The sequence below is a fragment of the Ovis aries genome, chromosome 22 (assembly GCF_016772045.2).
Source record: "Ovis aries strain OAR_USU_Benz2616 breed Rambouillet chromosome 22, ARS-UI_Ramb_v3.0, whole genome shotgun sequence".
NCBI lineage: Eukaryota > Metazoa > Chordata > Mammalia > Artiodactyla > Bovidae > Ovis > Ovis aries.
Window position 1 is genome coordinate 8,883,295 of NC_056075.1, and position 25,786 is coordinate 8,909,080.

Below are 25,786 nucleotides of genomic sequence, written 5' to 3' on the forward strand. Positions count from 1 at the left end.
CTAAATGAATCTGGAAGAATTGATTGAGTCAGATCAAATGTGATATTAAGTATTTTGGAGCTTTTTAAAATTTAAGTTGTGATATGCCAACAGATGTGTGTGAATTGAGAAGTAATGTGATTATCTATTTACTTAGAAATGTAAATAGCAGAAGGATGGAAGATATACTGAAGAGGAGAAAACCTAGATACAGAGATACCATTTAGGAAGCTACCTGATTAGTCTCTGTGAAAGATGACAAGAACAGTAGCAATGAAAAAATAAAGAGATTGAGAATTCTAAAGACATTTCAGAAGTGTAATCCTCTAGAAATAGAAAATGAAGAAAAAGGTTGGATACCCCTAAAGCGTAGGTTACGGAAAGGGGTTACAGTATCTCTTTTTAATTTTACGTTTGTAATATTTGCACTGTATACTGATGGGCTGTTTCAGAGGTGAAAGAGGAGTAAATTAATTACTTGAAGTTTTCCCTAATTCTATTATCTGTGATTAAAAGTCTATAGCCATATATGTAGCCTATCTTAGTGGAAATCATCAACAACAATTAAAATATCCTATACTCTCTTTCTATGAGACCATCCTAACATTTCTACTCTAGAGAACTTTAATAATATTCTTGCTCTGGAATGCTCATCTTTCACCATAGTGACTTCCAACTTTACTCATATCCCAGAATGTAGCTATGTGAATAATATAACCACTTTTTTACATATGCAGAATGAGTTTTGGCTTTCAGTTCAGTTCAGTCACTCAGTTGTGTCCGACTCTTTGCGACCCCATGAAACACAGTACGCTAGGCTTCCCTGTCCATCACCAACTCCCAGAGTCTACCCAAACCCATGTCCATTGAATCGGTGATGCCATCGAACCATCTCATCCTTGTCGTCCCCTTCTCCTCCTGCCCTCAATCTTTCCCAACATCAGGGTCTTTTCAAATGAGTCAGCTCTTCGCATGAGGTGGCCAAAGTATTAGAGTTTCAGCTTCAACATCAATCCATCCAATGAACACACAGGACTGATCTCCTTTAGGATGGACTGGTTGGATCTCCTTGCAGTTCAAGGGACTCTCAAGAGTCTTCTCCAACGCCACAGTTCAAAAGCATCAATTCTTCAGCACTGAGCTTTCTTTATAGTCCAACTCTCACATCCATACATGACCACTGGAAAATCCATAGCCTTGACTAGATGGACCTTTGTTGACCTTTGTTTTGGCTTTACAGAGGGTCAATAATTGAACATTAAGATGTTTCTATAATCCCCTCATTCACTCTTAATTTATCAATTGTTCCCATCCTTTGAATCATTTCTCTTTAATTCAAATTTTATTATTTTTGTCTTTAAGTTTCATTCACTTTTATGGTAAACACCTTTGGTAATATTTTTCATGAAGGATAAATTATAAAAATAAATGATACAAAGTAAGCCATTGATGTGTTACATCATTGGGATAAATGATGCTCGGTAATTTTAGAGCTCTACTTTGATAAAAGTCACTAACTCAAGTGACAAGGCTTAGCATTAAGGTGTTTTAAATTGTTATACATTCAGATTTAATTTTAGAAAAGTTATGATCATGGAATATGCATCAACAAAATAAATTGATAAATTATCTTCATCTCCAGCCAACCACATTATATAATTTTCCAAGACATGAATTTTAATGTAATGCAGGGTAGTTTTATTCTCTGAGCTATCTGAAATACTTGTTATCAGAGACAGACCTTGTCAGCATTTTGATTTTTATTATAGATTCCACACTATTAATAAAAACAAAAGTCAACACCAATTTATAAAAGAAGTAGGAGAAGAGGAAAACATGTATATTTCTACATATTTTGGAGTCATTCAAAACAGAAAATAGTTTTCTCTGCAAGGGCAAGACAGAAGTGGGTGTTTTGAATGCACATTATTGAGATAAGCAAACCATTTGGTTCTAGCAGATGGGGGCTATATTGAATGACTGTGCGCATGTGTGTGCTCAGTCTCCCAGGCATATCTGACTCATTGTGGCCCCATGAACCCCCTGGCCCACCAGGCTGCTCTGTCCATGCAATTTTCCAGGCCAGAAGACTGGAGTGGGTTGCCATTTCCTACTCCAAGGGATCTTCCCAACCCAGGGATTTATTGACAGATATTTATTGAAGATCTATCTCTGTGTCAGGCACTGGGATTATAGCAATGTACAAAACTGATAAAAATCTCTACCCTCATACAGCTTAAGTTCAAAGGGTGGTAAATGTTATAGAGGTAAATGCAGACTGTTACAAGAACTCATTCAACATAAACCCAATAGTTGTCTAACCATTTGTTCAAATATCTCTTGGAAAGGGCCAGGAAACTGACTTCTGATATGTTTCCTCAGGAGTGAGTTCAGGCAGCAGTAGACTAGAGAGCCTGAGAATGATGGAGTAGGGTTTTGTTTTTGCCTGAAGACCCTGTACCTTGCAATTATATTTTTTGCAATGTGTAACCACCACATTGATGAGATGCACTTAAGTTAGTTAAGGATGTCTCTTGCACAAACCTAGACTGGAATACATACAGAAATGTGCCAGCATTGCCTATGGATGTATGTATGCTTCAAAATGGAAAAAAAGAAACTTTTTTTTTAGCATAATGATGTATAGAAAATATATAAGACAACAAGGGAGTTGATCTTTGAGAAAACTGGCAGTTTACTGATATGTTTTGTTGTAGTGAGGGATAATTATTAGGAAACATTTAATGAGCACTTATTCTATGTGGGCACTGTTTTAAGCCCTCTACATGTTCTAGTACAGGTGTGGGATATCTATGTGTGAATGTGAATACTAGGTGTAAATAATCTAACCTCATGTATTTTTTTAGTTAATGTTTAAAAAAAACACAGAGATACAGGTATTGAATAACAAAATGGAAAAAGATGACTTCTAAACAAAAGGGGTGAGATGAATCTTATAGAGGATATGATTGAAGCTGAAACAACTGAAAGCAACATAGCTTTAAAAAGCTAAGAACTGTTTTCATTAACATGACTGTATTCTAGGAAATTCTTGCCCCAGAAAATAAAGTTACAAAAAATTTTTTTGTTTGTTTTAAGAATGTCCTGAAAATCTATAGATCTGAACAAAAGACTACTCACACAGCCTTCCTCAGTGTAAATAGCTCCCTTTCCAGAACAAGAGATCACTCAAATGACTATTCAGATGGCTTTACCCTTCAAGTATGTCTTCATAATCCTTGCCTCACCTTATCAACAATCCTACCATTTGCCTATCCTGAAGTTTGCCCTATCCAATCAGACCTACTACCTCACATTGAAAGACATACTCTAAAATTAGTCAAGAGGATCAAAAATATCCATTTTGGCAGATACTTTGAACTGAAGTCACTTACATAGCAAAGGACACTTGCAGATGTAATTAAGGTTACAGACCTGGGGAAAGTACCCTGGATTATCTTGGTGGGCCCAATCTAATTACAGGTGTCCTCTGTCTATGGTCAGAGGGAGATGTAAAAATTGAAGAGGGTCAAGAGAAATGAAACTTTGCTGGCTTTAAAGACAGAAGAGGGACTTCCCTGTTGGTTAAGTGGTTAAGACCTCATCTTCCAATGCAAGGGGTGTGGGTTCGATCTCTGGTCAGGGAGCTAAGATTCCACATGCCTCAGGGCCAAAAACACAAAACATAAAGCGGAAGCTATATTGTAACAAATTCAACAAAGACTTTAAAAATACTTCAAATAAAAAAAAAATCTTTAAAAAAAAGAGACAGAGGAAAGAGACCATGAGCCAAGAAATGTGGGCAATATCTAGAAGCTAGAAACACTGGGGAAACAGATTTTTCCCTAAATACCCCAGAAAGAAACATAACTCTTTCAACACCTTGCTTTTAGTTCAGTGAGGACCCTGTTTGACCTCTGACCTATAAAACTATGAAATGATAAATTTGTGGATTTTCTTAGCTACTAAATTTGTGGTGATTTGTTATGGAAGCAGAGAAAACTAATACATGGTACGATGTAAAAGTTCATCATTTTTGTGTATGGATATCCAATAGAACCAGCGGTACCATTTGTTAAGAAGACTATGCCTTCCCTATTGATTTACATATTTGTTGAAAATCAACTGATCTCATATGCATGCCTATTTCTGGACTCTTCTTTACATTTCATTAATCTACATATGTATATATGCATAGTGTTATTATAATATTAGCATTGTAATATATAATAAGGATTTTCCTACTTATTAGAATTAACAGAAGCTAGGCATAATCTATTCTATTCATCTTTTTATATTACAACTATCATTTTTATACTTTGTATAAATTTTCCTTTGGGGTATCATTAGAAACTCATGGTCTTTTAAAAATTCAGTGAGTTCTAATTTAACATGATTATTATAATTTTTATTATCAAATTGACTCAACCTGGTTAAGGGAACATCCTTAAACTGGCCTGTTTTGCTTGTTTAGAGTTCCCTCTAATGATCCCAGGAACATCCTGACTTTCTTTAAAGAAAAAAAAGAATTTCTTGATGCTTCTCATTTTTTTCCTGCTGCAGGACATGACATTAACTATCCTCAAAAACCTCAGTTTCCTCTAGAAGAGAATGACATAGAGATCGAAGTATGGGCCCAGAGGTGGATTTTATAAGCATGGTGGTAAGCAAAAGTGCTTCTTCTGTGGCTGCACTGGACTGCCACAGTAAAGACTGCTCTTTATGGCTCGCATTGGTAGTTTCAGTTTAACACATTCTGTCATTGTACTTTACTTATTGTTGTATGGTTCCATCAATCACTAAGACTTTCCTCACACTGGCACTTCTAACAAAATAAAACAAAACAAAAGCCAGAAGGAGGATATCATTTTTCATCTTATACACTGGAGATTAAGAAGATTGATGATGCTCAGTGTAGGCCAGAGGGAAGGGAAACAAGACATTCCCATCAACTGTTGGGGGTAGTATAAACCGGTATTACATTTTTAAAGAACAAGTTGGTAACATCTACTGATAGCAAAATACTTGTTGACTTAGAAATTCCATTTTTAGAAATTTTTCTTACATATAAACTCATATATAAGTATGTATGATTACTGCAACATTGCTTGACATAGTATATAACAGGAAACCATCTAATGTCATCATGAGAGGACTCATTAAATAAATTATGGTACAGCCATAAGATAAAATGCTATGGAACCACTAAAAAATGCATTTCCATGGAAAAATGCCTAAGATACATTTTTGGGTGAAAAAGTAAGCTAAAGAAAAGTTAGTTCAGTTTGATCCTCTGTGTGTGTATGTGTACATATACACATATATACACATACGGATCATATAGATATACATGTTTGCATTCTAATAGCAAATGTCGGGATATATAAGAAACAATGGTTTTACCTTTGGAAATTTGAATAGGGAAGATCAGAGAGAGGAAGACTTTCACTCCCTATTTTATAATCTTTTGTACTAATATAACACTTTAAAAAATACTGTCAAATTAAAACAGAGAATAGAAAAGAAGGTTGTGATTACAGTGTAGCAACTTTCTAACAAAGAATTAGCTATTGAAAGATGTTTTGGAATCTTATTAAGCCTAGGTTGAAACATGAAGAACTATGACATTTATTTACTGGAGATGGAATCCATGGGAAAGAGCTATGATGGGAGAGCTTATATTATCACTGGCATGTGGAATAGCAATGCATCAATATTTTGGCACTTAATGAAGAAACTCCAAAAGATGAACAAGTATATATGACTGTGGCAAAGGATATGGTAGTCACGGAGGCAGTGGAGGCTATCTATTTTCAGCTGGAGACAGCTGTACATGTGTACCCTGCAAAAGAGTGTTTGCGGCATTTTAGGAGAAACCCTTTTACTTCTTCACAAGGTTGGAATAGCCTGAGGGAAAAAGCCATACCAATTCGGGAAATATATGAGGTGGTAAGTTGACAGTGCAAGTCTGAGAAGGAGGAACCAATCACTCCTGTTGGTGGATGGGGTCCAGAGTCACCGCAGGAGGACGAAGCAGAAGAGGAGAGTGATAATGAACTCTCAAGTGTGACAGGTGGTGTGTCTAAAGACTGTCCTGAGATGATCCTATATTCTGGGGAGAATTGTTAGGAAGATGGTACAATAACGTTGGTGCACGACAGAAAGGACTATCTGCTGTGGGAAAGAGTGGTGTTCCTGAAGCATTGAAGGAAGAGGTAATGATTAGCAGGCTGCCATGACAACCCGGCAATGCTGGATAGATATCAATTTCTTATCACAGTGAACTAAGCCCAGGAGAGTAATAGTCATTATACATTTCTTGCATATAATTAAAGATACCAGAGGACATGGCCAGGAATTGCTCTATAAGATCTGCAAGGCCTACGCTATGATGAAGACATTCATCAAGAACAGTTTTTTCTTGCTGCCATATCACTGCTGCATATGCCAGAGGAACAGTACTCTGTGTTTTGGTGAAAATCAGGAATGACTGTTTATGAGACTTCAAGAACAGCTTTGAAGACCATCACTGCAAATTCTATCAGTTAGAGAGACTGTCAAGGGCAGTCACTGGACCTGCACAATCACTTTTATGCTCTGAATCTGGAAGCTCATATGTATGAACCCCAGTGGTTTCTCACTCCTTTTACTGTCAAGTTCCCACTCTGCATGGTCTTCCCTATCATTGACTTACTGCTTTGTGAAGGATTGAACATAATCTTTCATGTAGCCTTGGCTCTCCTAAAGACCTAAAAGAGAGATTTTCTGTAAGCTGAATTTGAAGGTACTTAAAAGTTCTTCAGAGCTCAGCTTTCTAGAGTTAATTAGAGATGGCAGAATAGGAGGGAGGCTCAAGAAGGAGGGAGTATAGGTACACATATAGCTGATTCACACTGTTGTACAGCAGAAACTAATACAATATTGTAAAGAATAATTCTTCAACTATTACAAAAATTAAGTTATTCAGAGATACAAGGCAGAGGAAAATGAAAGAAGGTTAATGGAGCAGACTTGCAATATTAAGGTATCAACAAAAAAACTGAGGAAAAAAGAAAAAGAATATCAGACAATGTGAGAGTCATCTTCAACAGGAAGACCCAGTGGATCTATAGTTTGTATATTTGCAGGTAACTCTCCTCTTGTTTGTACTAGGAATCTTCATAAGCTGAAAGAAAGAGAGGGAAAAAGAAAGAGAAAAAGTGGATATCAACCACCTTCAAAAATGAGAAAAAAGGAAAATGACAAAGTACTGTTTTAGCTGTGCATGGTCACATCCTAATCTACTTTATTCTTTTCCTTCATACTATATTATATCCTTCAAGATCCCAAAGAAAAGCAATGATTTAGTCAAATATTTGATTAAACATAGTAACTAGTTATATTTGTTCAACTCTTATCACTAATAGTGTCAAGTTGAGAGCACTCTAAATGTCCAATACTTAAATTTTAAAACAACTTAAAATGTTTATTGCCTCATACCAAGCTTCACGTTTACATGATGCATAAAATTTATAATGTCTGTAGTACTTTAGAACATTTAGTGTTGATTGATTTGCAAAAGTTTTTAAACAATTTAAAGAACATTGCCAAACAAGCAAAGTATGCCTGATGGACTAAAAATGAATTAGAAAGAAAAAAACTGAAGTGGTAGAAAAAAATTTTAACACATTTTTTTGTTGTTACTTTTCTTATATATACTTTTTTCCATATATTATGAAAGCAAGGCATAACATTACAATAGAAAGCAAAAAGAATATAATGTGCCCCCTAATTCTGTCTATCCACAGATATTAATAGTAGAATTTAACAATGTGGTAGAGCTTTGTTCCTAAACACATACTTTTCTTTCCTCTGAACACAATCATCTTTCATCCTAAGGAACCCTGTCATTCCTGTCACCAGAGTCTTAATGTCATTAGTTTTTAAACCTGAAGGAGGAAAAGGAAGGCTGAAGGATCCAAAAGGAGCATAGTATAAAGACGCAAAATGACTGAAATGAAACTTCAGACTTCACAATTTTGCTTTGGAATAATTGAGGCCTAAAAACTACCACATAGCTACTCAATAACTGTTTGTCAAACAAATAAACAAATGTGTCAACAAGCAAAATCGATGTAATACATATTTATTAATATTTAGCGTTCAATTTCTCATAAGAATGTTATTTCTATCTTTAGGGTAAAAATTCAAAGCAGTTTTCAGCTCCTGACATATTTATCTTGGGCCTGACACTGTCCCTTTCTGTTTCAATTCTGTTGTATCACCATATCTGAACCAACCACTCTGAGGTAACTAGCACATTATCACTTTACATTTTTCTCACTTTCTTAATCCTATAACAGACATGAATATTTTGTTTAATCCTATGTACTTCAGTCGTTGCTCATGTGAAGAATAGATATCTTATCATTGGGATTTGGTTTGAGGGCAGAAATTCTGTCACAGTAATTGGCCCAAATATTAAGAATCTAGAAATGCCTTTAAAAAACAAGCAGCCATTCCTTATCTATATCCCAAATCATCAAATGTTTTTATATATTCTCTTTAAAATTTTTAAACTTCTTTAAAAATGTTTTATTGTATTCACATGTAAAACAGAGGATAATAAGTAACCCAGTCCTCTAGATTTCCTATTGTTTGCAAACTGTATGTATATAAAATACACATCAAATACTCCAGTTGTAGGAACAATAACAATTATTTAAGAACTTCAATAAGTAATACTTTTACCTAATGTACAATGTAACAGTGTGCATTATAAAGAAGTTTCTCCCTTTTTAAAACATTTTTCATTTATTTATTTTTGGTTGTAGTGGATCTTCGCTGCTGCGCACTGGCTTTCTCTAGTTATGGAGAGTGGGGGCTCCTCTCTAGCTGCAGAGGGCAGCCTTTTCATTGTGCTGGCTTCTCGTGTTGCGGAGCGCAGACTCTAGAGAGCAGCTGTGGCACACAGGCTCAGCTGCCCTCAGTATGTGAAATCTTCCCAGAGCAGGGATTGAATCCTGTGTCACCTGCACTGGCAGATGGGTTCTTAACCACTGGATCACCAGGGAAGTCCATGTAGAAGTTTTAATACAGAGGAGAACATTCCCCTGCCCCCCCCCGAAACTTTAAGAAAATATATTCTTCTTCAAGAACATTTAAGGTTTCTGAATGTTTGACTTTCAAACACCAAGCACAGATATTAGCAGAACAGTTTTCAGTCTTTTTACCTTGAGGATGATGTTACCTGGGAGTTCATTATATATAGCCTTTGTCATGTAGCGACAGTTCCCTTCTATCCTTAGTTTAATAAGGGTTTTTATCATGAAGAAATGCTGGATTTGTCAAATGCTTTTTCAGCATCAATTGAGATGGGCATATGGTTCTCCTTTATTCTATTAATGTGGTGAATTATACTGATTGACTTTTGTATGTTGAACTACACTTGCATTTCTGGGATAAATCCCCCTTGGTTAAGGTGTGTGATCTTTTTAACATGCTGCTGAATTCTATTTGCTAGCATTTTATTGAAGAATTTTGTATCTACATTCACAAAGAATATTGGCCCATAGTTTCCTTGTAGTGTCTTTTTGATTAGCTTTAGTATCAGGATAATGATAACTTCATAAAATGAGTTAATAAGTATTCTTTCCTCTTCTAAATATTGGAAGAGTTTGAGAAGTAATCATGTTAATTCTTTAAATGTTTGTAGAATTCACCAGTGCAGTTACGTGGTCCTAGGCTTTTCTGTGTTGTGATATTTCCAACTGCTAATCCAATCTCCTTATTTGTTATAGGTCTATTCAGATTTTCTATTTCTTCTTTAGTTAGTTTTGGTAGTTTGCGTGTTTGTTATAGGGGCTTCCCTGGTGTCTCAGATGATAAAGAATATACCTGCAATGTGGGAGACTCAGGTTCAATCCCCAGGTTGGGAAGATCCCCTGGAGAAGGAATTGGCTACCCACTCCCATGTTTGTTATAATACTTTTTATTCCTGTAAAGTCAGTGATAATATCCCCTATTTAATTTCTGATTTTAGAATTTGAGTATTTTCTCTTTTTTCTTAATTTTTAGATTGGTCAATTTGTTGTTTTTTTCTTTCAATCAATTTTTGGCTTCATTGAGCCTCTCTATTGCTTTTTTAGTCTCCATTTCATTTATTTCTATTCCAGTTCTTATTATTTCTTTCCTCTTTATGGCTTCAAATTCAATTGAATATAACATACGCAGGAATTAATTTTTTCTAAAATGCCTAAAATGCAAGAATAAATAATAATCTCTGAGTCATCAGGCAAAGACCAACCTATTTGTTAGATTTACTGTTTAAATCCATGTTAACAGCTCTCATATAATTTGCAAAAGAATATTACTATATCATTATGAAGATACCATATTTAGAAAAGGGCAAAAGTAATGAGGGAAAACTACCATACTTTGAATGTTAAGCTATCTTCTAGTTTATGAGACTTGTGCCAGGCTGAAAGAAGGTAGTACCATGGGCCTCTGGGATGTTTACAGGAAAAATTAAAATCAAGCCTCTCATTTTTAGACCATCATGTTATCATGAGACACATCCAAACTTGGTCTGTTTCTGAAGAAAACAAGCATGACAAGCATTCTCTTATATACCATGAACATTGACTTCTTCCTGGAAAGAAGAATATGGGTTGATGCCACTACTATAATATGGGTTTCACAACTCTCCCCCAAACATATGGCTCCTATGTCCCTAAGACTGGCTCTACTCAGAATAGTTGCCTTCTGCCACGTATGACAAACCCACAGCTAATATCATTTTAAACAGTGAAAAGCTGAAAGCATTTCATCTAAGATCAAGAACAAGACAAGGATTTCCATTCTCACCACTTTTATTCAACATAGTTTTGGAAGTCCTAGACAAAGAAATCAGAAAAGAAAAAGAAATAAAAGAGATCTAAATTAGAATGCTACCAGAAAACTATTAGAGATAGTCAAAAAATTCAGTAAAGTTGCAGGATACAAAATTAATACACAGAAATCTCTTGTATTCCTTATATACCACAATGAAAGATCAGGAAAGGAAATTAAGGAAACAATCTCATTTACCATTGAATCAAAAAGCATAAAATACCTAGGAAGAAACCTATCTAAAAAGACAGAAGACCTGTACTCTGAAAACTATAAGATGCTGATGAAAGAAATCAAAGACGACACAAACAGATGGAAAGATATACCATGTTCTTGAACCGGTAGAATCAATAGTGTCAAAATGACTATACTACCCAAGGCAGATTTAATGCAATCGCTATCAAATTACCAATGGAATTTGTACAGAACTAGAACAAAAACTCAAAAATTTGTACAGAAACATGAAAGACTTTGAATAGCCAGAGCAATCCCGAGAAAGAAAAACAATGCTGGAGCAATCAGGCTCCCTGGTTTCAGACTATACTACAAAGCTATAGTAATTAAAAGAGTATGGTACTGGCACCAGAAAAAAGAAAACCACCAGAAATATACATCAATGGGACAGGTTAGAGAGTTCAGAAATAAACTCCTACACCTATGGTTAATTAATCTATGACCAAAAAGGCAAGAATATACAATGGTGAAAAGATAGTCTCTTGAATAAGTGATCCTGGGAAAACTGGACAGCTATATGTAAAAGAATGAAATTAGAAAATTCTCTAAAACCATACACAAAACTAAACTCAAAATGGATTAAAGACTTAAATGTAAGGCTGAACATTATAAAACTCTTAGAAGAAAACATAGGCAGAAAATTCTCTGACATAAACCACAACAGGGTCTTTTTGATCCATTACTCCTAGAGTAATGAAAATAAAAACAAAAATAAGCAAATGGGAACTAACTTAACTTTTTCTTTGCATAGCAAAGAAAATCATAAATGAAACAAAAAGACAACCATCAGAATGAGAGAAAATATTTGCAAATGAAGCAACTGATAAGGGGCTTAATCTCCAAAATATACAAACAGTTCATGCAGTTCAATATCAAAAAATAACCCAATCAAAAAATTGGCAGAAGACCTAAACAGACATTTCTCCATAAAAGACATACAGGTGGCCAAAAAGCACATGAAAAGATGCTCAACATCACTTATTATTGTTACTATTTATTCACTAAGTCTTGTCTGACTCTCTCCAACCCCATGGAGCGTAGCCTGCCAGGCTTCTCCAACCATGGGATTTCGCAGACAAGAATACTTGAGTGGATTACCATTTCCCTCTCCAGTGGGTTGTCATTTTCTTCTCACTACTTATTAGAGAAATACTAATCCAAACTATAATGAAGTATTACATCATATCAGTCAGAATTACCATTATCAAAAAAAATCTACAAACAATAAATGCTGGAGAAGATGTGGAAGAAAGGAAACCTACACTGCTGTTGGAAATGTAAATTCATACAGCCACTATGGAGGACTGTATGGAGGTTCCTTAAAAAGCTAAAAATAGAGCTACCATAGGTCCAGCGATCCCACTCCTGAGCATATATCTGGAGAATATAATAATTCATAAAGATATATGCACCTTAATGTTCATTGTAGCACTATTTACAATAGCTCAGATATGGAGGCAAACTAAATATCCATCGACAGAGGATTGAATAAACAAGATGTGGTACACATATACAATGGAATATTACTAAGTCATAGAAAAGAATGAAATAATGCCATTTGCAGCAACATGGATGGACCTGGAGATTATCATACTGTAAGTGAAGTAAGTGAGACATAGAAAGACAAATATCATATGATGTTGCTTATATGTGAAATCTAAAATAAATGATACAAATGAACTTATCGGCAAAACAGAAACAGACTCACTGATTTCAAAAACAGACTTATGATTACCAAAGCAGGAAACGTAGGGGCAAGGGATAAATTAGGAGTTTGGGATTAATTTACACACACAAATATGTATAAAAAAGAAAATCAACAAGGATCTAATGTATAGCACAGGGACTTCTACTCAATATTATATAATAATCTATATATTTGTATATTTGGGAAAAGAATCTGAAAATAATATATGTATAACTGATTCACTTTGCTGTACACCTGAAACTAACACAACATTGTAAACCAACTATATGCCAACATAAAATAAAAATTAAATTAAAAAATAAGATTTGAATACTGCCCCCTCCCACCCAGAAAAAAGAATAGTCTCTCTGTTTTCATTTGCATCTCCCACTTAGCTTACATTTCACTTTACCTGACCAGGATCACCTCCATCACCAGGTATCTCATCCTACCCACTCACTTCCTAATTTTCCCAGTGTTTCCTATGCTTTATTAACTATGATCATTCAGAGACCCAAAGTCATACCTAATGGGTTGTAATCAGACAATCACCATCTATGATTTTCTGTTATTCTCAGTAGATGACTTAAGGGAAATCAAGAAAAGCATGAAAGGACATCCTAAGTGGTTAAGTGTGGTTAATAGATATCAATACTTACCCCAATTAGGAGGCTTTCTACAGAAAATAGTGAAACATTGGTTTAAACAGTAAAGGCATTTATCACCTTAGATGACAAGTAGCTCATAGCGAGTATACTCCAGGTTTAATCCATCAGCTCATTAGCATCATCTAAGACAGGTTCTTTTCATTTTCTTCTGTGTGATCTCATTGCTTTAGCTTTGTTTTCAAGCTGGCTCCTTTTTGTTAGCAAGATGATGTAGCAGGTCTAGTTATCTTCAGACATGCTAGTGTCCAGGGCATTTGCCTCTTCCTTGAGTGTATCTCTCTCACTTTAAGAATGAAAGTTTTTAAGATTATATTTTAAATTATTTACATCTTTGTGCTGCTGATCTTTTTCATCTTTCCAACCTTCAATGGCATCCATTAAAAATAAAATGTCTATGTAAAATACTTTAACAACATTCATGGAACTGTTGCTGAGTTAGGTGGGAGTTTTTAGGGGTGGGGTGGGCAGTGAGGTGCACAGGCTACTGGAAGGTGAGACGCTACTGGGGCTTAGTCCAGAAGAACAGAATTTAGAAACAGGAACAAAAGTTTTGATTCAAAATTTCTTGACCTCTCATTTTTTTTAACCTCCTTACTTTTAAAAGATTTGGGACGTTGTTAATATTTACAAAATGATGAATTTGGAAATCCCTTATGACTTTACAGTGGAAGTGACAAAAAGATTAAAGGGAATTGATCTTTGTTGAGGAAGGAGAAGGAAGCTGCTGTCTCCTACATCATCAGTTTCATGATGTCACTTTCCAGGGCTTTATTCTTTTAAAATAAGAATATAGTTTTAGATTGGCAATTTAGTTTTAGATTGGCAATTTTTCTTAGCACATTTAAGGTTTTTCCTACGTGACATTGGCTTCTCATGTTCTTAGTGACTTCAGTTTTAGCACAGATATTTTGCAATTTGAGGTAATATAAAATAAGTCTGTCTCAGTATTTTTCTCTGTCAATTTCTTTCTATTTCTTATCACTATAGCCAAGGTAAGCTAGGTTTTAATGTATTAATGAGCAGCCAATATTTTTTTTCTCATACGACGTGTTCTATTCAGTTTGCTATGGCAAAAGGGAGAGCAAGATAGATCAACAAGGGGAAACCATAGCTTTTGGCATGTCAGTCTTACCTCAAATAGGAATTTTTTTTTTTTTTTTAAGAATTCTTTGCAACCTGAAGAGTATCATCAAAGACCTGCTACTGGTGAGACTGGAAAAGATATTCCAGTTGTTATCAGAATGTCTGATGAATTTTCCAGGGTATAAACCTACCACAATAGTTGGAATTGAGGAAGATATTATCAAATATCACAGCCACCTGGGAATATCCTTGGTAAATACTGTGACCACCCAATCACATTCTAGTTTACCCTTTGGCTCAGATCAAATATATTTAGACTGGACTGTGTCATTATTATGTATCATTTCAAAGTTCTCTTAACCTCACTGTCCTTAGTTTTGCTTCAGCTACTCAGAGATCCAACCAGTCCATTCTGAAGGAGATCAACCCTGGGATTTCTTTGGAAGGAATGATGCTAAAGCTGAAACTCCAGTACTTTGGCCACCTCATGTGAAGAGTTGACTCATTGGAAAAGATTCTGATGCTGGGAGGGATTGGGGGCAGGAGGAGAAGGGGATGACAGAGGATGAGATGTCTGGATGGCATCACTGACTCGATGGACCTGAGTCTGAGTGAACTCTGGGAGTTGGTGATGGACAGGGAGGCCTGGCGTGCTGCGATTCATGGGGTCACAGAGTCGGACACGACTGAGCAACTGAACTGAACTGAACTGAACTGAACTCTGTTATAATCTTCAAGCTTCAGGTTTTCCTGCAGCCTCAACATTGCCACAAATAAGATGTGAGCTCCCCACCCCGGTGAGCAGGTGCACCAGCGTGATGAGAGTGCCACAAATCCCAAATCTTGTCTTCCTCTGTGACCTACTTACATTCAAAAGCACCAATAAAATGCCCTCAGGTAGTTTCTTTCTATTAAAAAAAAAAAAGATTTGGGATGACCATAGGGATGGTAAGGGGAGGGAGGAGGGAGGGGGGTTCAGGATGGGGAACACGTGTATACCTGTGGCAGATTCATGTTGATGTATGGCAAAACCAATATAATATTGTAAAGTAATTAACCTCCAATTAAATAAATTTATATAAAAATAAATAAAATGAAAAAATAAAAGATTTGTATTCTATAAATTACCTTGGTTAAGCTTTCTTAATCTCATATTCTAAAATGTCTCAATTAACCAATAACAACCACTGTACCACCTCCAAAATATCCATTAAGCATTTCATTCACTAAATACCATTTTCCTTCCTTCCAGAATATTTTACTGTGCCAACTGCAATATTCCTCTGATTCAATAGAACCTCCAATCCATTGACCATTGACTGATCATCACTCCATCATTTAATTCTTTCTTAGACCCAAAAAAACTTTCCCAGAAACTCCCCAGTAGACTGACCTTCATATCTTAGTGGCTAGAACTGAATCACACTTTCTTCTTAAACTAAAATTGTTAAGAAAAATAGAGTTACCAGGATTAGTTTAAACCAGTCAGGATGTTTTTCCTGAGGTGGGACTAATTTAATTTCCTGAGAGGCAACTACCTGCACATTAATTCCAAGAAAATATGGGGACTAAATGTTGCATAGTTAGCCAATAGTAACTGCTCTAGTGGTGGTGGTGGTTTAGCTACTAAGTCGTGTTTGACTCTTGTGACCCCATGGACTGTCGCCCACCAGGCACCTCTGTCCATGGGATTTTCCAGACAAGAATATGAGAATGGGTTGCCATTTTCTTCTGCACGTGCTCTTACCGACCCAGGGATTGAATCTGTGTCTCCTGCATTGCAGGTGGATTCTTTACTGCTGAGCCACCAGGGAAGCCCAACAACTATAGTATTATACTATGTGTAAAATTTATTTTTTAGCCTCAGCTACAAGTGACACTCTTCGCAGTCACTGTTCATTTGTCAGGAATATGATAGGTATTAAGTATAGCTCTGTTTCCATCAATCACACTCTAGAACTGGTTCTACCAAATGCTTGTTGGATGACTTTAGGTAAGGCATCTAACCTCTTGATTTCCGCACCCAAACATGATATAAATATTGTTCTTCATATGCCAGGGGATATCTGGGGAAATAATTACACTGAACAAATGCAAAGCTATCTTATTTTAGCTTCCAATACTGCCTATTCTATTTTCATTTATTCATTCATACGCCCTTAAAACAAATATTTGTTGACAGTATGCTTTATATAATATATGAAATAAATATTGGGGAATCAAAAAAGGTTTCACCATACCCCCTGCATCTAAAGTATTAAGCAGTGAATGATTTAGCAACAACTACTTACTCTTGGAGTACAGAATCAGGGAAGTATAAGATGCCTTACAATGCAGTGTAAGATGTAAGACAAGAAAAGTTAAGTGGGATAATGAGAGGTGTTGTTTGTGGAACCATAATAGTTGCTTCAATTGGCATGTGATCCACCCTATTTACTAAAGTGGCTGCAACCAAGTATGTGGGTCCAGTGATGCCTACATGGTTTTTCTAGCTTAAGTACTAACTGGGTTTTAATATTTACTGATACATAATATAAGCAAAACAACAAGATGAGTTTATGCTACGACAAACCAGTGAACAAGAACTAACAGAAGACTGGTTACTGCCTGAGCTAGTGAGAAAAAAAATGAACCTGCCATTAATGGACTAAGTAAAAAAACTGCCTTCCTGATGAACTAATAAACTTTTGTTCTGGAAGTTCCCCATTGTTTGGAATGATAAAACAACAACGACAAAACACTCATGGTTTCAGAGTCAGCTGACCAATTGTCTAAAAGATCCCACAGGTCAAAAAAATTTTTCAATTTTGGAAAACTAACATTTCAGAAAAAAATGTTAAAATACAATTGCTATTGTCTGTATTTGTTCTTAAAAAATATAAGGGAGAAGAATGTCAGACTCTTTTTGACCCCATGGACTGCAGCCTGCCAGGCTCCTCTGTCTGTGGGATTCTCCAGGCAAGAATACTGGAGTGAGTGGCTGTGCCCTCCTCCAGGGGATCTTCCTGACCTAGTGTCTTTTATGTCTCCTGTACTAGCAAGTGGGTTCTTTATCACTGGTGCGACCTGGGAAGAAATATATCAATATTTTGGATGGAAGAGACTTCTGGAGGGAATTATGCTTCTGGCATGTTGAAACTTGTTACAGAACAGGACTAGAAAGTGAAAAGCTACAGGTTCCTGCTATTAATGGGAGTAGGAAAGCATAGAAAGAATATTGGTAATTTAAACTTATGATAGTTTTGTATCTGATTTCTCAAATAGTTCTGTAGATTCAGAACCAGTATTTGATGGGAGGGGAAAATTCCCAAAATCAAAATCCTAGGATTTTGACAGTAGAACAGCAGAAGAGAAGCTTTGTCACTGCCAAACAACTCCCTTAGCAGGGTATAACAGAGAAAGTAAAACAGCGAGTCACTTCCATTTTTGCTCTGTGGTTCAGTGAAGTTCTAATTCATCAGCTGAAACAACTTAAACAATTCACATTAGCTTTGCTATGCTGGAGAACAATATGACGATGTGCTCCTTTGGAGCAAAGCTATCCTGCAGTCGGTGGAGCTTGCGATCCTTGCAGCCTCTATATTCAAGCAAGGTTGAAGGCACTGCGGTTGAAGCATGGACACCTCTTCTGTTGTCCTCTTCTTTCACAGTAAAAAGCAAGTAAGAGCCAAATCCATAACTGGCAAAGCAAGGATGAGACAGCAGGGCACTGAGATACTAGACAAAACTTTCTTGGCAAAGGCACAAGGTAAGTTGCTTGACATAGCTGTGAGATAATAGATATCTATGAAGAACTGGTTACTTGTCAATTTACTTGGTTAAAGGAGAAGCAATAATAAACATTTTAATTTTGTTTGCTAAAAGTAACTGATACTTATTTGGGGCCAGGAACTAACATAGCATTTATGTAAAGTGTTTCATTTAATCTTCTGGACAATCCCATGAGATAATTACTTTCCTCACTTTACAGAAAACAATTGAGGCAAAAGTTGAATTTATTTAAGATATCACAGATATTAAGTGATGGAGCTGGAATTTTAAAAGCCAGGAATTCTGACTAGAAATCATGTTCTTAGTATATACTGTCCTTTCAGAGACTATCCTTTTCCACATAGAATTTATCTTTTTCTTTATCTTTACTTCACCGGAAAGCCATCTTTCATAACTTTTGTTGGGGGCGGGGGAGGGTGCTACACCTAGAGCATGTGGGATCTTACTTCCTCAAGGGATCGAGCCCTCACCCCTGCTTTGGAAGCACAGAATCTTAAACACTGGACCATCAGGAAAATATTTTAATAACGCCTTTAAAAGTATAGTAGGTAGCTGTAATATAAAATACTAAATATATGTCATCATGTAATCTTAAGAGTGGAATTACTTTATTGTTTCAAAAGTCCTATGAATAATCTGACAAATAACTTATTCTTTAATGTAGTAGATTGATTAGAAAAGAAGTTCTACTTAAGACGAATTAGAATAATGTAGAACAATAGAATTCAGGTTTGGTTTTTTTTTCCACTCTGACACAACAGATAATATTGACTTCTGGATAAAATTGTATAGCCACGTGCAGTTCAAGTCTTTCATTTGGGTTGTCTCAGAGCTAACAACCCAAACTTCTGGTTATTTCCCCTTTTCTCTTCACTACAAATCTAAGCCATTTCCACATTCCATGGGACTTAATTCCCATTCCCTCATCTCTTCAGACAATTTTGCCTCCTATGTCACTGAAGAAGGTGAGATCACCAGGCTTGAAATCCATGAATTCTCTGCTGCTAGATTAACAAATGTATCCAACTGTGTATCCATCCTTCCAATCTTCCCTCAGAAGATAAAGTCTCCTCTCCTTTTGGTCCAAATTGAATTCTCTGCCTGTGCTCTTGGTTCCGCCCTCTTCCATCTCCTCAAGGAAGCAGAACCATGAATTTTCCATTTCGTCTCTTGTGTTGTGGTAGATTTGTCAAATACATTGCTGCCATGCCCACAGCCTCTTATGTGAGAAGGGAAACCATCCAGTCTTTAGGTGAGATGAGTGGATTTTTTTTTTTTAAGAAAAGTTATGAAATGATCTTTGATGTGTGTCTTGTCTGTGGAGGTCATTCACTTTAAGATGAAAGTTTATACTGCACAGTTGCTAGAGAACTAAGCATCTCAGCACAGGAATGACAACAACATTGAACATTATTTATGGTAAAAATTTAATTCATAGCAGTCTGTAGGCTTTAATCATCTTCTATTCTCAAAGAATTCCTGTAGTACAGGTTCTAATATTCCTACTTTCAGATAAGGAAACCAAGCCTCAGAGAACGTAGGTAATTTCCCAAGGTTAATGAGTCACTGAGCTGGAGTCTGGATACAAAGCTCATGAAATTTATGTTCTTGTCATGCTGGATTTTCCTAGCCAAAAACATGATGGCAAAAACATTAACATGAAGTTAATTCTATTTTATCATTTGCCATTCTGGCCTGACATCAAAAATAATTGGAGTTGGTTTATGTAAGTATATAATCAGTATAAATGAACAGATGAATAATTAGAGAAAGAAAAAATAAAATCAAGCTGGGGCAAATCTAGTGTTTTTGAAGTTAAACAAGTTCTCTAAAGATTGTTGCATTAGGAAGGAGCGGTGCTGTTCGGATTTCGTAGCTCCTGAGGACTCAAAAGATTGGTCATGAGATGTCATCATTATTTATTTATTTATCATTGCACTGGGTCTTCATTGCTGCGCTTGGGCTTTCTCTAGCTGCAGAGGGTGTGGGCTTCCCATTTCGGTGGCTTCTCCTTGCATAGCAAGGACTTTAGGTGCACAGGCTTAGCTGCTCTGCAGTATGTGAAGTCTTCCCTGAACAGGGATCGAACCCCTGTTCCCTGCATTGGCAGGCAGATTCTTAACCACTGGACCACCAGGGAAGCCTGAGGTGATTATTAAATACATGTATGTATTAAGTAAATACATAATAAAATGTATGTATTTTATTAAGTAAAATACAATATGTATTAAGTAAAACATAGTGAGATGCATCTGGCACAAATGTTTGCTTAATGAACTGTAACTAACAAGGACCTACTGTTCTAGTCAATGTAGTCACACTAGGACCACAGCCTTATCTAACTCAGTGAAACCAAGCCATGCCCGTGGGGCAACCCAAGATGGGCGGGTCATGGTGGAGAGGTCTAACAGAATGTGGTCCACTGGAGAAGGGAATGGCAAAAGACTTCAGTATTCTTGCCTTGAGAACCCCATGAACAGTATGAAAGGCAAAATGATAGGATACTGAAAGGGGAACTCCCCGGGTAGGTAGGTGCCCAATATGCTACTGGAGATCAGTGGAGAAATAACTCCAGAAAGAATGAAGGGATGGAGCCAAAGCAAAAACAATACCCAGCTGTGGATGTGACTGGTGATAGAAGCAAGATTCGATGCTGTAAGGAGCAATATTGTATAGGAACCTGGAATGTCAGGTCCATGAATCAAGGCAAATGGGAAGTGGTCAAACAAGAGATGGCAAGGGTGAACGTTGACATTCTAGGAATCAGCGAACTAAAATGGACTGGAATGGGTGAATCTAACTCAGATGACCATTATATCTACTACTGTGGGCAGGAATCCCTCAAAAGAAATGGAGTAGCCATCATGGTCAACAAAAGAGTCCGAAATGCAGTACTCGGATGCAATCTCAAAAACAACAGAATGATCTCTGTTCATTTCCAAGGCAAACCATTCAATATCACAGTTATCCAAGTCTACGCCCCAACCAGTAACACTGAAGAAACTGAAGTTGAACGGTTTTATGAAGACCTACAAGATCTTTTAGAAGTAACACACACAAAAGATGTCCTTTTCATTATAGGGGACTGGAATGCAAAAGTAGGAAGTCAAGAAACACCTGGAGTAACAGGCAAATTTGGCCTTGGAATGCCGAATGAAGCAGGGCAAAGACTAATACAGTTTTGCCAAGAAAATGCACTGGTCATAGCAAACACCCTCTTCCAACAACACAAGAGAAGACTCTACACATGGACATCACCAGATAGTCAACACCAAATTCAGATGGATTATATTCTTTGCAGCCAAATATGGAGAAGCTCTATACAGTCAACAAAAACAAGACTGGGAGCTGACTGTGGCTCAGATCATGAACTCCTTATTGCCAAATTCAGACTTAAATTGAAAAAAGTAGGGAAAACCGCTGGACCATTCAGGTATGACCTAAATCAAATCCCTTATGATTATACAGTGAAAGTGAGAAATAGATTTAAGGGCCTAGATCTGATAGATAGAGTGCCTGATGAACTATGGAATGAGGTTTGTGACACTGTACAGGAGACAGGGATCAAGACCATCCCCATGGAAAAGAAATGCAAAAAAGCAAAATGGCTGTCTGGGAAGCCTTACAAATAGCTGTGAAAAGAAGAGAGGCAAAAAGCAAAGGAGAAAAGGAAAGATATAAGCATCTGAATGCAGAGTTCCATAGAATAGCAAAAAGAGATAAGAAAGCCTTCTTCAGTGATCAATGCAAAGAAATAGAGGAAAACAACAGAATGGGAAAGACTAGAGATCTCTTCAAGAAAATTAGAGATACCAAGGGAACATTTCATGCAAAGATGGGCTCGATAAAGGACAGAAATGGTATGGACCTAACAGAAGCAGAAGATATTAAGAAGAGGTGGCAAGAATACATGGAAGAACTGTACAAAAAAGATCTTCACGACCCAGATAATCATGATGATATGATCACTCATCTAGAGCCAAACATCTTGGAATGTGAAGTCAAGTGGGCCTTAGAAAGCATCACTATGAAGAAAGCTAGTGGAGGTGATGGAATTCTAGTTGAGCTGTTTCAAATCCTAGAAAGATGATGCTTTGAAAGTGCTGCACTCAATATGCCAGCAAGTTTGGAAAACTCAGCAGTGGCCACAGGACTGGAAAAGGTCAGTTTTCATTCCAATCCCAAAGAAAGGCAATGCCAAAGAATGCTCAAACTACCACACAGTTGCACTCATCTCACATGCTAGTAATGCTCAAAATGCTCCAAGCCAGGCTTCAGCAATATGTGAACCATGAACCTCCTGATGTTCAAGCTGGTTTTAGAAAAGGCAGAGGAACCAGAGATCAAATTGCCAACATCTGCTGGATCATGAAAAAAGCAAGAGAGTTCCAGAAAAATATCTATTTCTGCATTATTGACTATGACAAAGCCTTTGACTGTGTGGATCACAATAAACTGTGGAAAATTCTGAAAGAGATGGGAATACCAGACCACCTGACCTGCCTCTTGAGAACTTGTATGCAGGTCAGGAAGCAACAGTTAGAACTGGACATGGACCAACAGACTGGTTCCAAATAGGAAAAGGAGTACGTCAAGGCTGTATATTGTTACCCTGCTTATTTAACTTCTATGCAGAGTACATCATGAGTAACGCTGGACTGGAAGAAACACAAGCTGGAATCAAGATTGCCAGGAGAAATATCAATCACCTCAGATATGCAGATGACACCACCCTTATGGCAGAGAGTGAAGAGGAGCTAAAAGCCTCTTGATGAAAGTGAAAGAGGAGAGTGAAAAAGTTGGCTTAAAGCTCAACATACAGAAAATGAAGATCATGGCATCCGGTCCCATCACTTCATGGGAAATAGACGGGGAAACAGTAGAAACAGTGTCAGACTTTATTTTTTGGGGCTCCAAAATCACTGCAGATGGTGACTGCAGCCATGAAATTGAAAGACGCTTACTCCTTGGAAGAAAAGTTATGACCAATCTAGATAGTATATTCAAAAGCAGAGACATTACTTTGCCGACTGAGGTCCGTCTAGTCAAGGCTATGGTTTTTCCTGTGGTCATGTGTGGATGTGAGAGTTGGACTGTGAAGAAGGCTGAGCGTCAAAGAATTGATGCTTTTGAACTGTGGTGTTGGAGAAGACTCTTGAGAGTCCCTTGGACTGCAAGGAGATTCAACCAGTCCATTCTGAAGATCAATCCTGGGATTTCTTTGGAAGGAATGATGCTAAAGCTGAAACTCCAGTACTTTGGCCACCTCATATGAAGAGCTGACTCATTGGAAAAGACTCTGATGCTGGGAGGGATTGGGGGCAGGAGGAGAAGGGGACGGCAGAGGATGAGATGGCTGGATGGCATCACGGACTCGATGGACGTGAGTCTGAGTGAACTCCGGGAGTTGGTGATGGACAAGGAGGCCTGGCGTGCTGCAATTCATGGGGTCGCAAAGAGTCGGACACGACTGAGCGACTGAACTGAACTGAACTGTACACCACGGTGAACTCTATTCAATACTCTGTAATGGCCTATATGGAAAAAGGATCTAAAAGAGTAGATACATGTATAACTGATTCATTTTGCTATACATCTGAAACTAACACAACATTGTAAATCAACTATACACCAATAAAAAAAAAATTTTGTTTAATGGAAGTCTATAAAGAAAGATTAGATGTTTGTTAACATTAATTTGAGCATAGCCCTGTGAAATATCACTGACATAAGTATTCAGGCACTAACATTCCAAAATATGGTATAACAAAAAAGAATATATTCTAAAAATGGTAACCTGTCACAGTTCTTAAAATTTTGAAGCATTCAAGTTGGAATCTATTCTTGATTTTACAGCATTTTCCTTACTGCTTAATGTTCACAGGTACACGTTTCTGGACCAGAGGGGCACTTCAATGGATAAAAAGGATAAAGCTAGAGATGGACTTACCAAGAGCAATTACCAAAAAACACTTACCAAAAGTATCTTTGAAGGAAAAGCTACACTTAGAAAAACATAACCCAAACTTCCTCCTATTTGGATCATTCTATGACTTCTTCGGGCTTCCCTGGTGGCTCAGTCAGTAAAGAATCCACCTGCAATGCCGAAGACATGGGTTCAATCCCTAGGTCAGGAAGACCCCCTGAAGAAGCACATGGCAACTCACTCCATTATTCTTGCCTAGAGAATCCCATGGACTGAGAAACCTGGCAGGTTGCAGTTCACAGAGGTGCAAATAGTCAGACACGACTGAAGCATCTGAGCAAAGATACATAATTTCTGTAATACTCTTTCCTAGCTGGCATATAAACTAGGATTCAAGTGGAAAAGGACAGAGTCTGGTGGCTCAGATGGTAAAGAATCTTCCTGCAATGCAAGTGACCTGGGTTTGATCATTGGGAAGATCCTCTGGAGATGGAAATGGCAACCCACTCCAATATTCTTGCCTGGAGAATTTCATGAACAGAGGAGCCTGGCAGGCTACAGACCATGGGACTGCAGAGTCAGACACGACTGAGAGACTAACAAGTAGAGAAACCAAGGTACTGTTCAGATTTATGATTTCTGGAGTGAGATTCTGAGCAATAACATACAAAAAACCCAGGGGTTGATTTGAGTATGTAATTACGTGGGAGGAAGAGTCTGGACTCAAAGTGGCTGTAAATACAGACCTCGTTTGCTTCACAAAGATTAGCTCATACTTAATAAAGGAGTAAATCTGTTGGGCCATGACTCAACGAACCCGAGTTGTCAGGATTGCTGTCTCTACTGGCTAAACTTTAGTTATGAAGCCAGTACTTCTGGGATGCTGTCTCGCTGATGTCAGCTTTGACGCTCCATGTCAAAAAAGTACCAAAGGTTCAGGAATTACATTTCCTGGAGAACTGAGCCTCTTTTCAGGTTCTTCTCTGCCTGCTGTAAAAGGGCAACTCAAACGCGGGAAAACCTTGGACTTAGGAGGTATTTGGGGGCAGCATCCACGAATCTACATTTTCATCAAAGGCTTCAGGCAGATTTGATGCAGCTGGTTCAAACTACATTTTGAAAAACAGAGTACAATATTAAGAATGATGACACAAGAGTCGGCTGTTAAAACGTGTCCTGTTTTGGCAGCTTTGGAGACTAAGCCTGAATCCGGGTTCATTCACAGCCAAGAGAATGAAAACAGCGTGGGAGTCTTCGAGTCAGTCCCTGAGGCGCCAGCTATGAGGAAACTCGCTCACGTTTCAGGGCCAGGAGATGCAGGCTCCACCTTAGCCACAGGTCTCCAAAACTCCTCGGAGATTTCTGCCGGCTTCACCTGAGCCACGGGTCCACTGGGCTTCTCGTTACAGCCCGCCTGTCCTCTCGGTGCTCTGCAAGGCACAGCTACCTCTTCAGGGCCGGAGTGCTGAGGACTCTCAGTGAATCCCAGGGGCACCGGCCGGAAGCGCCCTTCAGGCCCGCCCCCTGCCCACCGGAGCCGGAAGTCGGGAACCCAGCCGGTACGTCACC

General features: G+C 37.5%; 1 long non-coding RNA gene and 1 pseudogene across 1 annotated transcript; one reads left to right on the plus strand and one right to left on the minus strand.

The window, feature by feature from the left end:
- Positions 1-4,609: 4,609 nt before the first annotated feature.
- On the plus strand, positions 4,610-8,252 carry LOC101121990 (rab GTPase-activating protein 1-like; annotated as a pseudogene).
- A 9,691-nt stretch (positions 8,253-17,943) lies between these two features.
- On the minus strand, positions 17,944-25,717 carry LOC132658441 (uncharacterized). The gene is made up of 2 exons (XR_009598092.1): positions 24,269-25,717; positions 17,944-20,434 (listed from the first exon to the last, which is right to left on the minus strand). It is a non-coding gene; the product is annotated as an uncharacterized LOC132658441 (long non-coding RNA).
- Positions 25,718-25,786: the final 69 nt, after the last annotated feature.